The sequence below is a fragment of the Mesoplodon mirus genome (genome assembly GCF_964341445.2).
Source record: "Mesoplodon mirus genome assembly, contig: HAP1_SCAFFOLD_34, whole genome shotgun sequence".
Taxonomy (NCBI): Eukaryota; Metazoa; Chordata; class Mammalia; order Artiodactyla; family Ziphiidae; genus Mesoplodon; species Mesoplodon mirus.
In genome coordinates this window covers 1,039,741-1,054,018 of record NW_028295813.1, presented here as the reverse complement: position 1 = coordinate 1,054,018, position 14,278 = coordinate 1,039,741, and positions in this window count along the sequence as shown.

Sequence of the window (14,278 nt, the reverse complement as noted above, 5' to 3'; positions counted from 1 at the left end):
CTCTGTGCAGCCTCTCTCTGCCTGGTCTTCCAGACACTTCCACTGCAGCCAGGGCACCAGGCCTCTGTCTCCACCCACCATCACTCCTCTCCCTGACTCCTGGGTTCCTCTCATTAGGATAGGGTCTTCTTGAAGTTGTTTTCCACTCATGGACCAGATAAAATGATAAGAAAACAAGCCGCAGATGCAGCCCCTTGTCTATCCTGACTCTCAAGGCCCACACCTGTTCCTTGGGACTGACCCGTTTAGCAAGGTTCATTTTCTGCAACTATGAGCCCCTGAGGGTTGAGGTTTGGCTGATTTGGGCAGCCTGACACTGCCTGCCAGCCCCCCCCCCACAGGTGTGCCTGGGTTGAGGTCAATATAAACACCTCTCCAGTCAGCAAGAGCCCCTGTAGCTGTGCCTGACGCCATATTCTCTGCCCCGTCAGCAGTTTCGGGGCTGGGGTGGTGGGAGGGAGTGAGGGGCCGTGGCTTTGTGGGTGGCCCAGTGTGAGTGGGGCTCTGCTGGACTGTCTGCAGGAGTTGCCAGGCTGCCACCTGCTAAAGAAGAGGATGTGTCACCCATACCTGCCACTGGAATTTCTCCCCAGGCAGAGGTGAGGAAGTAAAAAAGCAGTGGGGGCCGTGGCAGGAGGGGTATCACAGGCAGGGAAATAGAAAGATTCCAGAAGAGCATCTGGGGCCAGGACCATCCTGGCGGGCCTGCAGGCACCAAGTCGGCCTGCGTGCTCTCGCTAGTGTGGCTCCACAGCCCTTCCTCTAGGCTTGCAAGTGCTTGTACGTATTCAGGTGTTTTACCTGGAAAGGGTGGGAAGAGTTCAGCTGCAGCAGGACTGGGGCTCAGCTCACATTTACTCACAGACGCCTCGACACTGCCCCCAGCTTTGCAAAGAGGATGCTCCTTGTGGGGGGGGAGCGCTGCTGACGGCATGGGAGACGATTTCCCACCTCTGACAAACTTAAGAATTTTTTACCACTGGAGCAAGTGCCCTGATACGATTTTCCTCTGTATCACTGGTGGGTTCTGTTTTATTTTTTTTTTTTCTTTTTTTTCTTTTTGGTTCAAGGTAGATTTTATTTATTCCTCTTTTTTTAAATTTTGGAGATATAAACATGGAAATAATGCATTAATATAAAGACGTCTATGTGAAGGGAAATACTTTTTTTCTGTTTTATTTTATTAAATGTTATTTATGTATTTTTAATTTTTTTAAATTTATTTCTTTTATACAGCAGGTTCTTATTGGATATGTATTTTATACATATAAGTGTGCACATGTGAATCCCAGTCTCCCAATTCATTCCACCACCACCCTCACATGGCGTCCCCTCCTTGGTGTCCATATGTTTGTTCTCTACATCTGTCTCTATCTCTGCCCTGCAAACTGGTTCATCTCTACCATTTTTCTAGGTTCCACATATATGCATTAATATACAATATTTGTTTTTCTCTTTCTGACTTACTTCACTCTGTATGACAGTCTCTAGATCCATCGAGGTCTCTACAAATGACCCAATTTCATTCCTATGTATGACTGAGTAATATTCCGTTGTATATATGTACCACGTCTTTATCCATTCGTCTGTCTGTGGGCACTTAGGTTGCTTTCATTACCTGTCTATTGTAAATAGTGCTGCAGTGAACATTGTGGTGAATGTGTCTTTTTGATTTATGGTTTTCTCTGGGTATATGCCCAGTAGTGGGATAGCTGGATTATATGGTAATTCTATTTTTAGTTTTTTAAGGAACCTCCATACTGTTCTCCATAGAGACTGTATCGATTTACATTCCCAACAATAGTGGAAGAAGGTTCCTTTTCTCCACACCCTCTCCATCATTTGTTGTTTGTAGATTTTCTGATGATGCCCATTCTAACAGGTGTGACGTGATACCTCATTGTAGTTTCGATTTCCATTTCTCTAATAATTAGTGATGTTCAGCAGATTTTCATGTGCGTACTGGCCATCTCTATGTCTTCTTGGAAGAAATGTCTATTTAGATCTTCCATTTTGTATTGGGTTGTTTGTTTTATTAATATTGAGCTGCATGAGCTGTTTATATATATTGGAGATTAATCATTTGTCCATTGATTCGTTTGCAAATATTTTCTGTCATTCTGAGGGTTGTCTTTTCGTCTTGTTTGTAGTTTCCTTTGCTTTGCAAAAGCTTTTAAGTTTCATTAGTCCCATCTGTTTAGTTTTCGTTTTTATTTCATTACTATAGGAGGTGGATCAAAAAATATCTTGCTGTGATTTACATCAGAGTATCCTTCGTAAGTTTTCCTCTCAGAGTTTTATACTGTCTGGTCTTACATTAAGGTCTCTAATTCATTTTGAATATATTTTTATGTATGGTGTTGGGGAGTGTTCTAATTTCATTCTTTTACATGTAGCTCTCCATATTTCCCAGCACCAATGATTGAAGAGACTGTCTTATCTCCATTGTATAGTCTTGCCTCCTTTGTCATAGATTAGTTGACCATAAGTGTGTAGGTTTATCCTTGGGCTTTGTTTTGTTTTTTTTTCGTTTTACACGTTTATTGGAGTATAACTGCTTTACAATGGAGTGTTCGTTTCTGCTGTATAACAAAGTGAATCAGCTATACATATACAAATATCACCAGATCCCCTCCCTCTTGCATCTCCCTCCCACACTCCATATCCCACCCCTTTATGTGGTCACAAAGCACCGAGCTGATCTTCCTGTTCTATGTGGCTGATTCTCAGTAGCTATCGGTGTTACATTTGGTAATGTATTTATGTCCATGCCACTCTCTCACTTCGTCCGAGCTTACCCATCCCCCTTCCCGTGCCCTCAAGTCCTTTCTCTATGTCTGTGTCCTTAATCCTGTCCTGCCACTAGGTTCTTCAAAATCTTTTTTTTTCTTCATTAGATTCCATATATCTCTGTTAACATACAGTATTTGTTTTTCTCTTTCTGACTTACTTCACTGTGTAGGACAGATTCTAAGTCCATCCACCTCAGTACAAATAACTCAGTTTTGCTTCTTTTCATGGTTGAGTAATATTTGATTGTATATATGTGCCAGATGTTCTTTATCCATTCATCTGTCGATGGACACTTAGGTTGCTTCCATGTCCTGGCTAATGCAAATAGAGGTGCAATGAACATTTTTGTACATAACTCTTTTTGAATTATGGTTTTCACAAGGCAAATGCCCAGTACTTGGATTGTTGTGTCGTATGGTACTTCTATTGTTAGTTATTTAAAGGACCCTCCGTACTGTTCTCTCTAGTGCCCATATCAATTTACATTCCCAACCACAGTGCAAGTGTGTTCCATTTTCTCCAATAAAGGCCTCTCCAGCATTTATTGTTTTGTAGATTTTTTTGATGATTGCCACTCTGACTGCTGTGAGGTGATACCTCAGGGTAGTTTTGATTTGCATTTCTCTAATGATTAGTGATGTTCAGCATCCTTTCATGTGTTTCTTGGTAATCTGTATATCTTCTTTGGAGAAATGTCTATTTAGGTCTTCTGCCCGTTTTTGGATTGGGTTGTTTGTTTTTGTGATATTGAGCTACATGAGGGGCTTGTAAAGTTTGGAGATTAATCCTTTGTCAATTGCTTCATTTGAAAATATTTTCTCCCATTCTGAGGGTTGTTTTTGCATCCTGTTTATGTTTTCCTGTACTGTGTAAAAGCTTTTAAGTTTCATTAGGTCCCATTTGTTGATTTCTGTTTTTATTTCCATTTCTCTAGGAGGTGGGTCCAAAAGGATCTTGCTGTGATTTATGTCATAGAGTGTTCTGCCTATGGTTTCCTCTAAGTGTTTTATAGTGTCTGGTCTTATATTTAGATCTCTAATCAATTTAGAGTTTATTTTTGTGTATGGTGTTATGGAGTGTTCTAATTTCATTCTTTTATGTGTAGGGGTCCAGTTTTTCCAGCACCAATTACTGAAGAGACTGTCTTTTCTCCATTGTATATACTTAGCTCCTTTGTCATAGATGAGATAGCCATAGGTATGTAGGTTTATCTCTGGGCTTTCTGTCCTGTTCCATTGATCTGTGTTTATGCCAATCTACATACACTTGATTCCATTATGGAGACATATAAATACATAGGTTTCAAGGTTATTACCAGTCAGATATATTCCTCTTCAGTGAATAGGGTGTTTTGTGTCCAGTTCATTGAGAAAGGAGTAGGTCTTGTCTATTAACTATTTGGTATATGGAATGGGATCTGTGCTAATTTCAAACTCTGCTTTTACACATCACCCCATGTCACCTTTCCCCTTAAGGAGGCATAAGTGTGTTTTCTAATTGTGTAACTCTGTTCTCTTTTGAAATTCAGTTCATGTGTAGCCATGTTTACATTTCCTCTATAAGTGATATATTACAATAAGTTTCTTTTTCTTTGTAGCTCATTTCACTTAGCATCACCGTACCTAAAGCCACTCATTATGCTGCTATTGGCCTTATGACATTGATTTTATGTCTGAGTGACATTCCATTGTATATAAGTACCACAACATCTATATCCATTTTTTTTCCTTTCCTGGGATATATAAAGTGTACCGAAGTCGAGGTTCTTGTAAACAGAGCAGCCCTAAACTTTGGGCTGGCTGTGTGTTGTGGATTTTTAGTTTTCCCAAAATACACACCCATGAGTGGAAGTGTGCTATACTCTGTAGCTCTGTTTTAGAAAACAACATACAGTTCTCCAGAGAGGCTGTTGGCAATTTACATCCTGTCCATCGGCGTAACCAGGCTCCCTTTTCTCCATGGCCTGTCCTGCATTTGTGGCTTTTACACTCTATGTGGATGGCTCTTTGGACTGGAGGTAAGCGACACTTCTCTGTAGTGTGGATTTGCAATGCCTGATGGCTTGCTTAGCCAAAAAGGGCATATGCATTTTTTCCCGAATATATTCAAGAAAATACACATAATCCCTTTTCAGCCAAGGGCAACATTGTCAAAATTCTGTCGCTTTTCATGTGCTTTAAAGACGACTCCAATCTACCTCTTGAAATCTGTTTCCTTCAATTCTGCCTTGCATTCAAATCCTCTTCACTGCCTTTCCTCAATATATTTCTGGATGATAGTTGTCCTTTATAATTCTGCAAGTTTGTGAATTGCTGTGCCCCTGATTTCCATTTTTCAACTCGCCTCTTTGTGAGCTGGCTGCAATACCGCAGGATGGCTTTAGGCCCTAGTCTGGTTCCGGGGCTTCAGGCTGAGCCTTTGGTTAATTATTCTTCCTGATGGGAAACTAGAGTGACATGTGCCCATCCAAACACCTACAGCTAATCTCTCATTTATTTCCCCTCTTCCTGTTCATCCTCTGCACAGTTTGCAAACTGTGCATAACGGGAGGGTAAAGGCGCTGACACTCCAAGTGGGGAGATTTTGAGTAATGCAGATGGAATGGCGAAGCCGAGCACGAAAAAAGGAAAAATGAGGTACCTTTTAGAAAACTTTCCCAATTACACAGTGTACCATCCACTGGGTTTCCCATGCATGTTTTAACTGGAGGAAGATTCCCTTAAACCTGGAGAGTTGGGACCACTAGAATGGGTAGCACACAGTATTGCTCTAAGTGGTGTTCTTTTGTTCACACAACCTCAGCAATCTTGTCAGCCCCAAGTGTCCAGTCTTATGTCTCATCCAGCTGTGGGTGTAAAGGTGGTCAATCTAGCTTGGATCACAGGCCCTGAACGTAATTTTTAAGACTTTCTATCTGTTTTTGCATTTTGCTTTTGAAATTTATTTTTATAAGTGGGTTTAACTGAATTTAAATGCTGTGTTCATGCCGTTATACACACACATGATTCCTTTATGGAGACATGAGAATACATATGTTTTAAAATACTTAGAGTCAGACATATTCCTCTGCAATGAATAGGGGGTGTTGAGTCCAGTTCATTGTGCCGGGAGTAGGTGTTGTCTATTACATACATGGTTTATATAACGGTATCTGTGCTAATTTAAAACTGCAGTTTTATGCATCACCCCACCTCGGCTTTCCCATTAAGCAGGCAGAAGATGTTTTCTAAATGTGTGACTCTGTTGTGTTTGTCATTCAGTTCATGTGTAGTCATGTGTACATTCCCGCTATGAGTGATAACTTATGATAAGATTAGTTACTCTGTAATCTTTCCTAACTCAGTTCATGTGTAGCCATGTTTGCAGGACCTTCATAAGTGATATCTTATGATAAGTTTCTTTTTCTGTGTGACTTATTTCACTTAGAATCATCGTACCTGAATCCACTCTTTTTGCTGCTACTGGCCTTATGACATTGATTTCATGGCTGAGCGATATTCCATCGTACGTAAGTACCACAATATCTTGAACCATTTTTGTCTTTCCTGGGATACTTAAGGTGTACCCAAGTTGAGGTTCTTGTAAGCAGTGCAGCGCTAAATTTTAGGGTGGCTCTGTCTTATTGATTTTCAGTTTTCCCAAGGTATATTCCCTAGACTGGAACTGCCCTTGGCTGTGTAGCTCTGTTGTTTACTTGTTTTAGGGAACACAATGCACTCCTCCAGAGAGGCAGTTGGCAACTTATATCCCGCCCATCAGCATAACAAGGCTCCCTGATCTCCAGGGCCTGTCTTGCCTTTCTGGTTTTTACACATTTTGTGGATGTCCCTTTTGACTGGTGGAAAGTGATACTTCTTTGTAGTGCATATTTGCATTGCCCGCTTGCTTGCATGGCGAAAAAGGGCGTAAGCGTTTTCCCCTGAATATATTCAGGTGAAAACACATACGCCCTTTTTGGCCAAGTGCATCATTGTCGAAATTGTGCCCCTCTTCCTGTGCTTTAAAGGCGATTCCAATGTACCTTTTGAAATCTGTTTCCTGCTATTCTGCCTCGCTTTCAAGTCCGCCTCGTTGCCTCCCCTCAACAGATTGTTGGACGATAGTTGCCCTTTATTACTCTGCCATTTTTTGAATTGCTCTGCCCCTGAGCTACATTATTTACATCGTTTTTGTGTGAGCTGAACGCAAGTCAATATTTTGGTTCAGGACCTATACTGGTTCCGGTGGGTGGCTGAGACTTTGGTTAATTCTTCTTCCTCCCGGGTAATAAGAGTGACATGTGCCCGTCCAAATGCCTAACAGCTACTCTCTCTTTGGTTCCCCCTCTTCCCTTTCATCCTTTGCCAAATTGGCAACATGTGCGAACCAGGAGGTTAAAGGTGCTGTCTCTCCAGGTTGGGAGATTGATAGTAAAGCAGTTAGAAAGTCAAACTGGAGCACAAGGAGAGGGACTATTCGTTGAGTTTTAGAAACATTTCGTATTCACAGTGTGTCCATTCTCTTGGTTTACCATACAGGTTATAGCTGTAGTAATATTCCCTACAACCTGGAGAGTTGGGATCCATGGAATTGATGCCATGCATTATTCTTTTAAAGGGTCTGCATTTGCTCACGAATCTCAGCAATCCTCTCAATACCATGTATCCAGCCTTATGCCACCTCCAGCTGTCGTTGTAGATAGGGTCATTCCAAGTTTCATCAGAGATCCTGAAGGAATTATAAAGAATTTCGCTGTTTTTTTGTTTTGTTTTTGAAATTCCTTTTTATAGTGGGTTTGTGCTGAATCTTGCTGCCATCTTTATGCCAGTCTAGACACACTTGATTCCCTTATGGAGACATATCAATACATAGGTTTTTAGATTCTTACTAGTCAGATATATTCCTCTGCGGGAAATATGGGGTTTTGAGTCCCTTTCTCTGATGAAGCTGTAGGTATTGTCTATTCCATAGTTGGTTTTTGGAACGATACCTGTGCTTATATGAAACTCTGGTTTTATGCATCACCCCACCTCTCCTTCCCCCTTAAGCAGGCATAAGAGTGTTTTCTAAATGTGAGACTCTGTTCTCTTTCCTAACTCAGTTCATGTGTAGCCATGTTTACAGGATCTTCATAAGTATTATCTTATGATAAGTTTCTTTTTCTGTGTGACTTATTTCACTTGGAATCATCGTCCCTGAATCCACTCATTTTGCTGCTACTGGCCTTATGACATTGATTACATGGCTGAGGGATATTTCTTGTATATAAGTAGCACAATTTCGTGAACCATATTTGTCTTTCCTGGGAAATTTAAGGCGTAACCATGTTGAGGTTCTTGAAAGAAGTGCAGCCCTAAATTTGGGGGTGGATCTGTCTTATTGATTTCCAGTTTTCCAATGGTTTATTCCCTAGACTGGAAGTGCCCTTGGCTCTGTAGCTCTGTTGTTTATTTGTTTTACAGAACACAATGCACTCCTCCAGAGAGGCAGTTGGCAACTTAATCCCGCCAATCAGCATAACAAGGCTCCATGTTCTCCAGTGCCTGTCTTGCCTTTCTGGTTTATACAGATTTTGTGGATGCCCCTTTTGACCGGTGAGACGTGATACTTCTTTGTAGGGCAGATTTGCATTGCCCGCTTGCTTGCTTGGCCAAAATGTGTGTATGTGTTTTCTCCTGAATATATTCAGGAGAAAACTCATACTCCCTATTTGGCCAAGTGCATCATTGTCGAAGTTGTGCCCCTCTTCCTGTCCTTTAAAGGCACTTCCAACGTACCTCTTGAAATCTCTTTCCGGCTATTCTGCCTCGCTTTCAAGTCTGCCTCGTTGCCTTCCCTCAACAGATTTTTGCACGATAGTCGTCCTTTACTACTCTGCCAATTTGTGAATTGCTGTGCCCCTGAGCTCCATTTTTCAACTCGTTTTTTGTGAGCTGAATGCAAGTCCAAAATTTTGGTTCAGGACCTATACTGGTTCCTGGCGGGTGGCTGAGACTTTGGTTAATTCTTCTTCCTGCCAGGAAATTAGTGTGATATATGCCCCTCCAAATGCCTAACAGCTACTCTCCCATTGGTTCTTCTTCTTCCCTTTCATCCTCTGCCAAATTGGCAACCTGTGCAAACCAGGAGGTTAAAGGGGCTGTCTCTCCAATTTGGGAGATTGATAGTAAAGCCATTGGAATGTCAAACCGGAGCACCAGGAGAGGGACTATTAATTGAGTTTTAGAAACATTTCGTGTTCACAGTGGGTCCATTCTCTTGGTTTCCCGTACATGTTATAGCTGTAGTAATATTTCCTTCAACCTGGAGAGTTGGGACCCATGGAATGGGTGCCACACATTATTGCTTTAAAGGTTCTGCATTTGCTCACCCAATCTCACCAATCCTCTGATTCCCAAGTGTCCAGCCATATGCCACATCCTGCTGTCATTGTAGATAGAGTCATACCAGGTTTCATCAGAGACCCTGAAGGAATTGTAAAGAATTTCCCTGTTTTTTTGGTTTGATTTTGAAATTCCTTTTTATAGTGGGTTTGAGCTGATTCTCACTGCCATGTTTATGCCAGTCTAGACATACATGATGCCCTTACATGGATATATCAATACATAGGTTTTAAGATTCTTATTAGTTAGATATATTCCTCTGAGGGGAATATGGGTTGTTGAGTCCCTTTCCCTGAGGAAGATGTAGGTCTTGTCTATTCCATATTAGGTTTTTGGAAAGGTACCTGTACTAATTCAAACTCTGGTTTTATGCATCACCCCACCTCTCAATCCCCCTTAAGTAGGCATAAGAATGTTTTCTAAATGTGAGTCTCTCTTCTCTTTCCTAACACAGTTCATGTGTAGCCATGTTTACAGGATCTTCATAAGTGATATCTTATGATTATTTTCTTTTTCTGTGTGACTTATTTCACTTAGAATCATCGTACATGAATCCACTCATTTTGCTGGTAATGGCCTTATGACATTGATTACATGGCGGAGGGATATTCCTTGTACATAAGTACCCCAATTTCTTGAACCATTTTTGTCTTTCCTGGGATATTTAAGGTGTACCCAAGTTGATATTCTTGAAAGAAGTGCAGCCCTAAATTTAGGGGTGACTCTGTCTTACTGATTTCCAGTTTTCTAAAGGTATATTCCCTAGACTGGAAGTGCCCTTGGCTCTGTAGCTCTGTTGTTTATTTGTTTTATGGAACACAATGCACTCCTCCAGAGAGGCAGTTGGCAACTTATTCCCGCCAATCAGCATAACAAGGCACCCTGTTCTCCATGGCCTGTCTTGCCTTTCTGGTTTTTACATATTTTGCGGATGCCCCGTTTGACTGGTGGGAAGTGATACTTCTTTGTAGTGCAGATTTGCATTGCCTGCTTGCTTGCATGGCCAAAAAGGGCGTATGTGTTTTCGCCTGAATATATTCAGGAGAAAACATATACGCCCTTTTTGGCCAAGTGCATCATTGTCGAAGTTGTGCCCCTCTTCCTGTGCTTTAAAGGCACTTCGTACGTACCTCTTGAAATCTGTTTCCGGCTATTCTGCCTCGCTTTGAAGTCCGCCTCGGTGCCTTCCTTCAACAGATTTTTGCACGATAGTGGTCTTTTACTCCTTTGCCAGTTTGAGAATTGCTGTGTCCCTGATCTCCATTTTTTAACTCGTCATTTGGGAGCTGACAGCAAGTCCAAAATTTTGGTTCAAGACCTATACTGGTTCCAAGCGGGTGGCTGAGACTTTGGTTAATTCTTCTTCCTCTCGGGAAATTAGAGTGACATGTACCTGTCCAAATGCCTAACAGCTACTCTCTCATTGGTTCTTCCTCTTCCCTTTCATACTCTGCCAAATTGGCAACCTGTGTGAACCAGGAGGATAAAGGGGCTGTCTGTCCAAGTTGGGAGATTGATAGTAAAGCAGTTGGAAAATCAAAACAGAGCACCAGGAGAGGGACTATTAGTTGACTTATAGAAACCTTTCGTATTCACAGTGTGTCCATTCTCAAAGTTTCCCGTACATGTTATAGCTGTAGTAATACTCCCTTCAACATGGAGAGTTGGACCCATGGATTGGGTGCTACATATTATTGCTTTAAAGGGTCTGCATTTGCTCATCCAGTCTCACCAATCCTCTCAGTCCCAACTGTCCAGCCTTATGCCACATCCAGCTGTCGTTGTAGATAGGGTCATTCCAGGTTTCATCAGAGACCCTGAAGGAATTGTAAAGAATTTCCCTGTATTTTTGTTTTGTTTTTGAAATTCCATTTTATAGTGGGTTTGAGCTGATTCTCACTGCTATGTTTATACCAGTCTAGACACACTTGATTCCCTTATGGGGAAATATCAATACATAGATTTTAATATTCTTACTAGTCAGATATATTCCTCTGCGGGAAATATGGGAATTTTGGGTCCCTTTCACTGAGGAAGGTGTAGGCCTTGTCTATTCCATCGTTGGTTTTTGGAACGGTACCTGTGCTTATATCAAACTCTGGTTTTATGTGTCACCCCACCTCTCCTTCCCACTTAATCAGGCATAAGAGTGTTTTCTAAATGTGAGACTCTGTTCTCTTTCCTAACTCAGTTCATGTGTAGCCATGTTTAAGGATCTTCATAAGTGATATCTTATGATAAGTTTCTTTTTCTGTGTGACTTATTTCACTTAGAATCATCGTACCTGAATCCACTCATTTGGCTGCTACTGGCCTTAAGAAATTGATTTCATGGCTGAGGGATATTCCATCGTACGTAAGTTCCACAATTTCTTAAACCCTTTTTGTATTTCCTGGGATATTTAAGGTGGTCCCAAGTTGAGGATCTTTTAAGCAGTGCAAACCTAAAATTTGGGGTGGCTCTGGCTTATAGATTTTCAATTTTCTCAATGTATATTCCTTAGCCTGGAAGTGCCCTTGGCACTGTAGCTCTGTTGTTTATTTTTTTAGGGAACACTATGCACTCCTCCAGAGAGGCAGTTGGCATCTTACGTCCCCACCATCATCATAACAAGGCTCCCTGTTTTCCAGGGCCTGTCTTGCGTTTCTGGTTTTTACACATTTTGCGGATGTCCGTTTTGACCGGTGGGAAGTGATACTTCTTTGTAGTGTAGTTTCGCATTGCCCGTTTGCTTGCCTGGCCAAAAAGGTTCTATGAGTTTTCTCCTGAAAATATTCAGGAGAAAACTCCTACGCCCTTTTTGGCCAAGTGCATCATTGTCTAAGTTTAGCCCCTCTTCCTGTGCTTTAACGGCACTTCCAACGTACCTCTTGAAATCTGTTTCCGCCTATTCTGCCTCGCTTTCAAGTCCACCTCGTTGCCTTCCCTGAACAGATTTTTGCATGATAGCGGTCCATTACTCCTCTGCCAGTATGTGAATTATTCTGCCCCTGAGCTCCATTTTTCAACTCGTTTTTTGTGTGCTGCATGCAAGTCCAAAATTTTGGTTCAGGACCTATACTGGTTCCCGGCGGCTGGCTGAGACGTTGGTTAATTCTTTTTCCTCACAGGAAATAAGAGTGACATATGCCCGTCCAAATGCCTAACAGCTACTCTCTCATTGGTTCACCCTCTTCCCTTTCATGCTCTGCCAAATTGGCAACATGTGCGAACCAGGAGGTTAAAGAGGCTGTCTCTGCAACTTGGGAGATTGATAGTAAAGCAGTTGGAAGTCAAACCGGAGCACCAGGAGAGGGACTATTCGTTGAGTTTTAGAGACCTTTCGTATTCACAGTGTGTCCATTCTCTAGGTTTCCCGTACATGTTATAGCTGTAGTAATATTCCCTTCAACCTGCAGAGTTGGGACACATGGAATGGGTGCCATGCATTATTGCTTTAAATGGTCTGCAATTGCTCACACAATCTCACCAATCCTCTCAGTCCCAAGTGTCCAGCATTATGCCACATCCCGCTGTCATTGTAGGTAGAGTCATACCAGGTTTCATCAGAGACCCTGAAGGTCTTGTAAAGAATTTCCCGGTGTTTTTGGTTTGATTTTGAAATTCCTTTTTATATTGGGTTTGAGCTGACTCTCACTGCCATGTTTATGCCAGTTTAGATATACGTGATTCCCTTACGGAGATATATCAATACATAGGTTTTAAGATTCTTAATAGTATGATAAAATCCTCTGCGGGGAATATGGGTTGTTGAGTCCCTTTCCCTGAGGAAGGTGTAGGTCTTGTCTATTCCGTATTAGGTTTTTGGAAATGTACATTCTCTTGGTTTCCGGTACATGTTATAGCTGGTGCAATATTCCCTTCAACCTGGAGAGTTGGGACCCATGGAATGGGTGCCACGTATTATTGCAATAAAGGGTGTGCATTTCCTCACCCAATCTCACCAATCCTCTCAGTCCCAGGTGTCCAGCCTTATGCTACTTCCAGCTGTTGCTGTAGATAGGGTCATTCCAGGTTTCATCATAGACCCTGAATGAATTGTAAAGAATTTCCCTGTTTTTTTGTGTTTTTTTTGAAAGTCCTTTTTATAGTGGGTTTGAGCTGATTCTCACTGCCATGTTTATGCCAGTCTAGACACACTTGATTCCCTTATGGAGACATATCAATACATAGGTTTTAAAATTCTTACTAGTAAGATATATTCCTCTGTGGGGAATATGGGCTTTTGAGTCCCTTTCCCTGAGGAAGTTGTAGGTCTTGTCTATTCCATATTTGATTTTTGGAACGGTACCTGTACTAATATCAAACTCTGGTTTTATGCATCACCCCACCACTCCTCCCCCCTTAAGCAGGAATAAGCGTGTTTTCTAAATGTGAGACTCTGTTCTCTTTTTTAACTCAGTTGATGTGTAGCCATATTTACAGGATCTTCATAAGTGATATCTTATGATAAGTTTCTTTTTCTGTGTGACTTATTTCACTTAGAATCATCATACCTGAATCCACTCATTTTGCTGCTACTTGTCTTATGACATTGATTTCATACCTGAGGGACATTCCATCTTACGTAAGTACCACAATTTCTTGAACCATTTTTGTCTTTCCTGGGGTATTTAAGGTGTACCAAAGTTGAGGTTTTTGTAAGCAGTGCAGCCCTAAATTTTGGGGTGGCTCTGTCTTATTGATTTTCAGTTTTCCCAAGGTATATTCCCTAGACTGGAAGTGCCCTTGGCTCTGTAGCTCTGTTGTTTACTTGTTTTAGGGAACACGATGCACTCCTCCAAAGAGGCAGTTGGCAATTTACATCCCGCCCATCAGTATAACAAGGCTCCCTGTTCTCCAGGGCCTGTCTTGCCTGTCTGGTTTTTACCCATTTTTTGGATGTCCCTTTTGACCGGTGGGAAGTGATACTTCTTTGTAGTGCAGATTTGCATTGCCCGTTTGCTTGCTTGTCCAAAAAGGGCATATGCGTTTTCTCCTGAATATATTCACGTGAAAACCCATATGCCCTTTATGGCCATTTCCATAATTTTCAAATTTGTAATGCTTTTCCTGTGTTTAAAGGCGATTCCAATGTACCTCTTGAAATCGGTTTCATGCCATTCTGCCTCATTTTCCCTTCC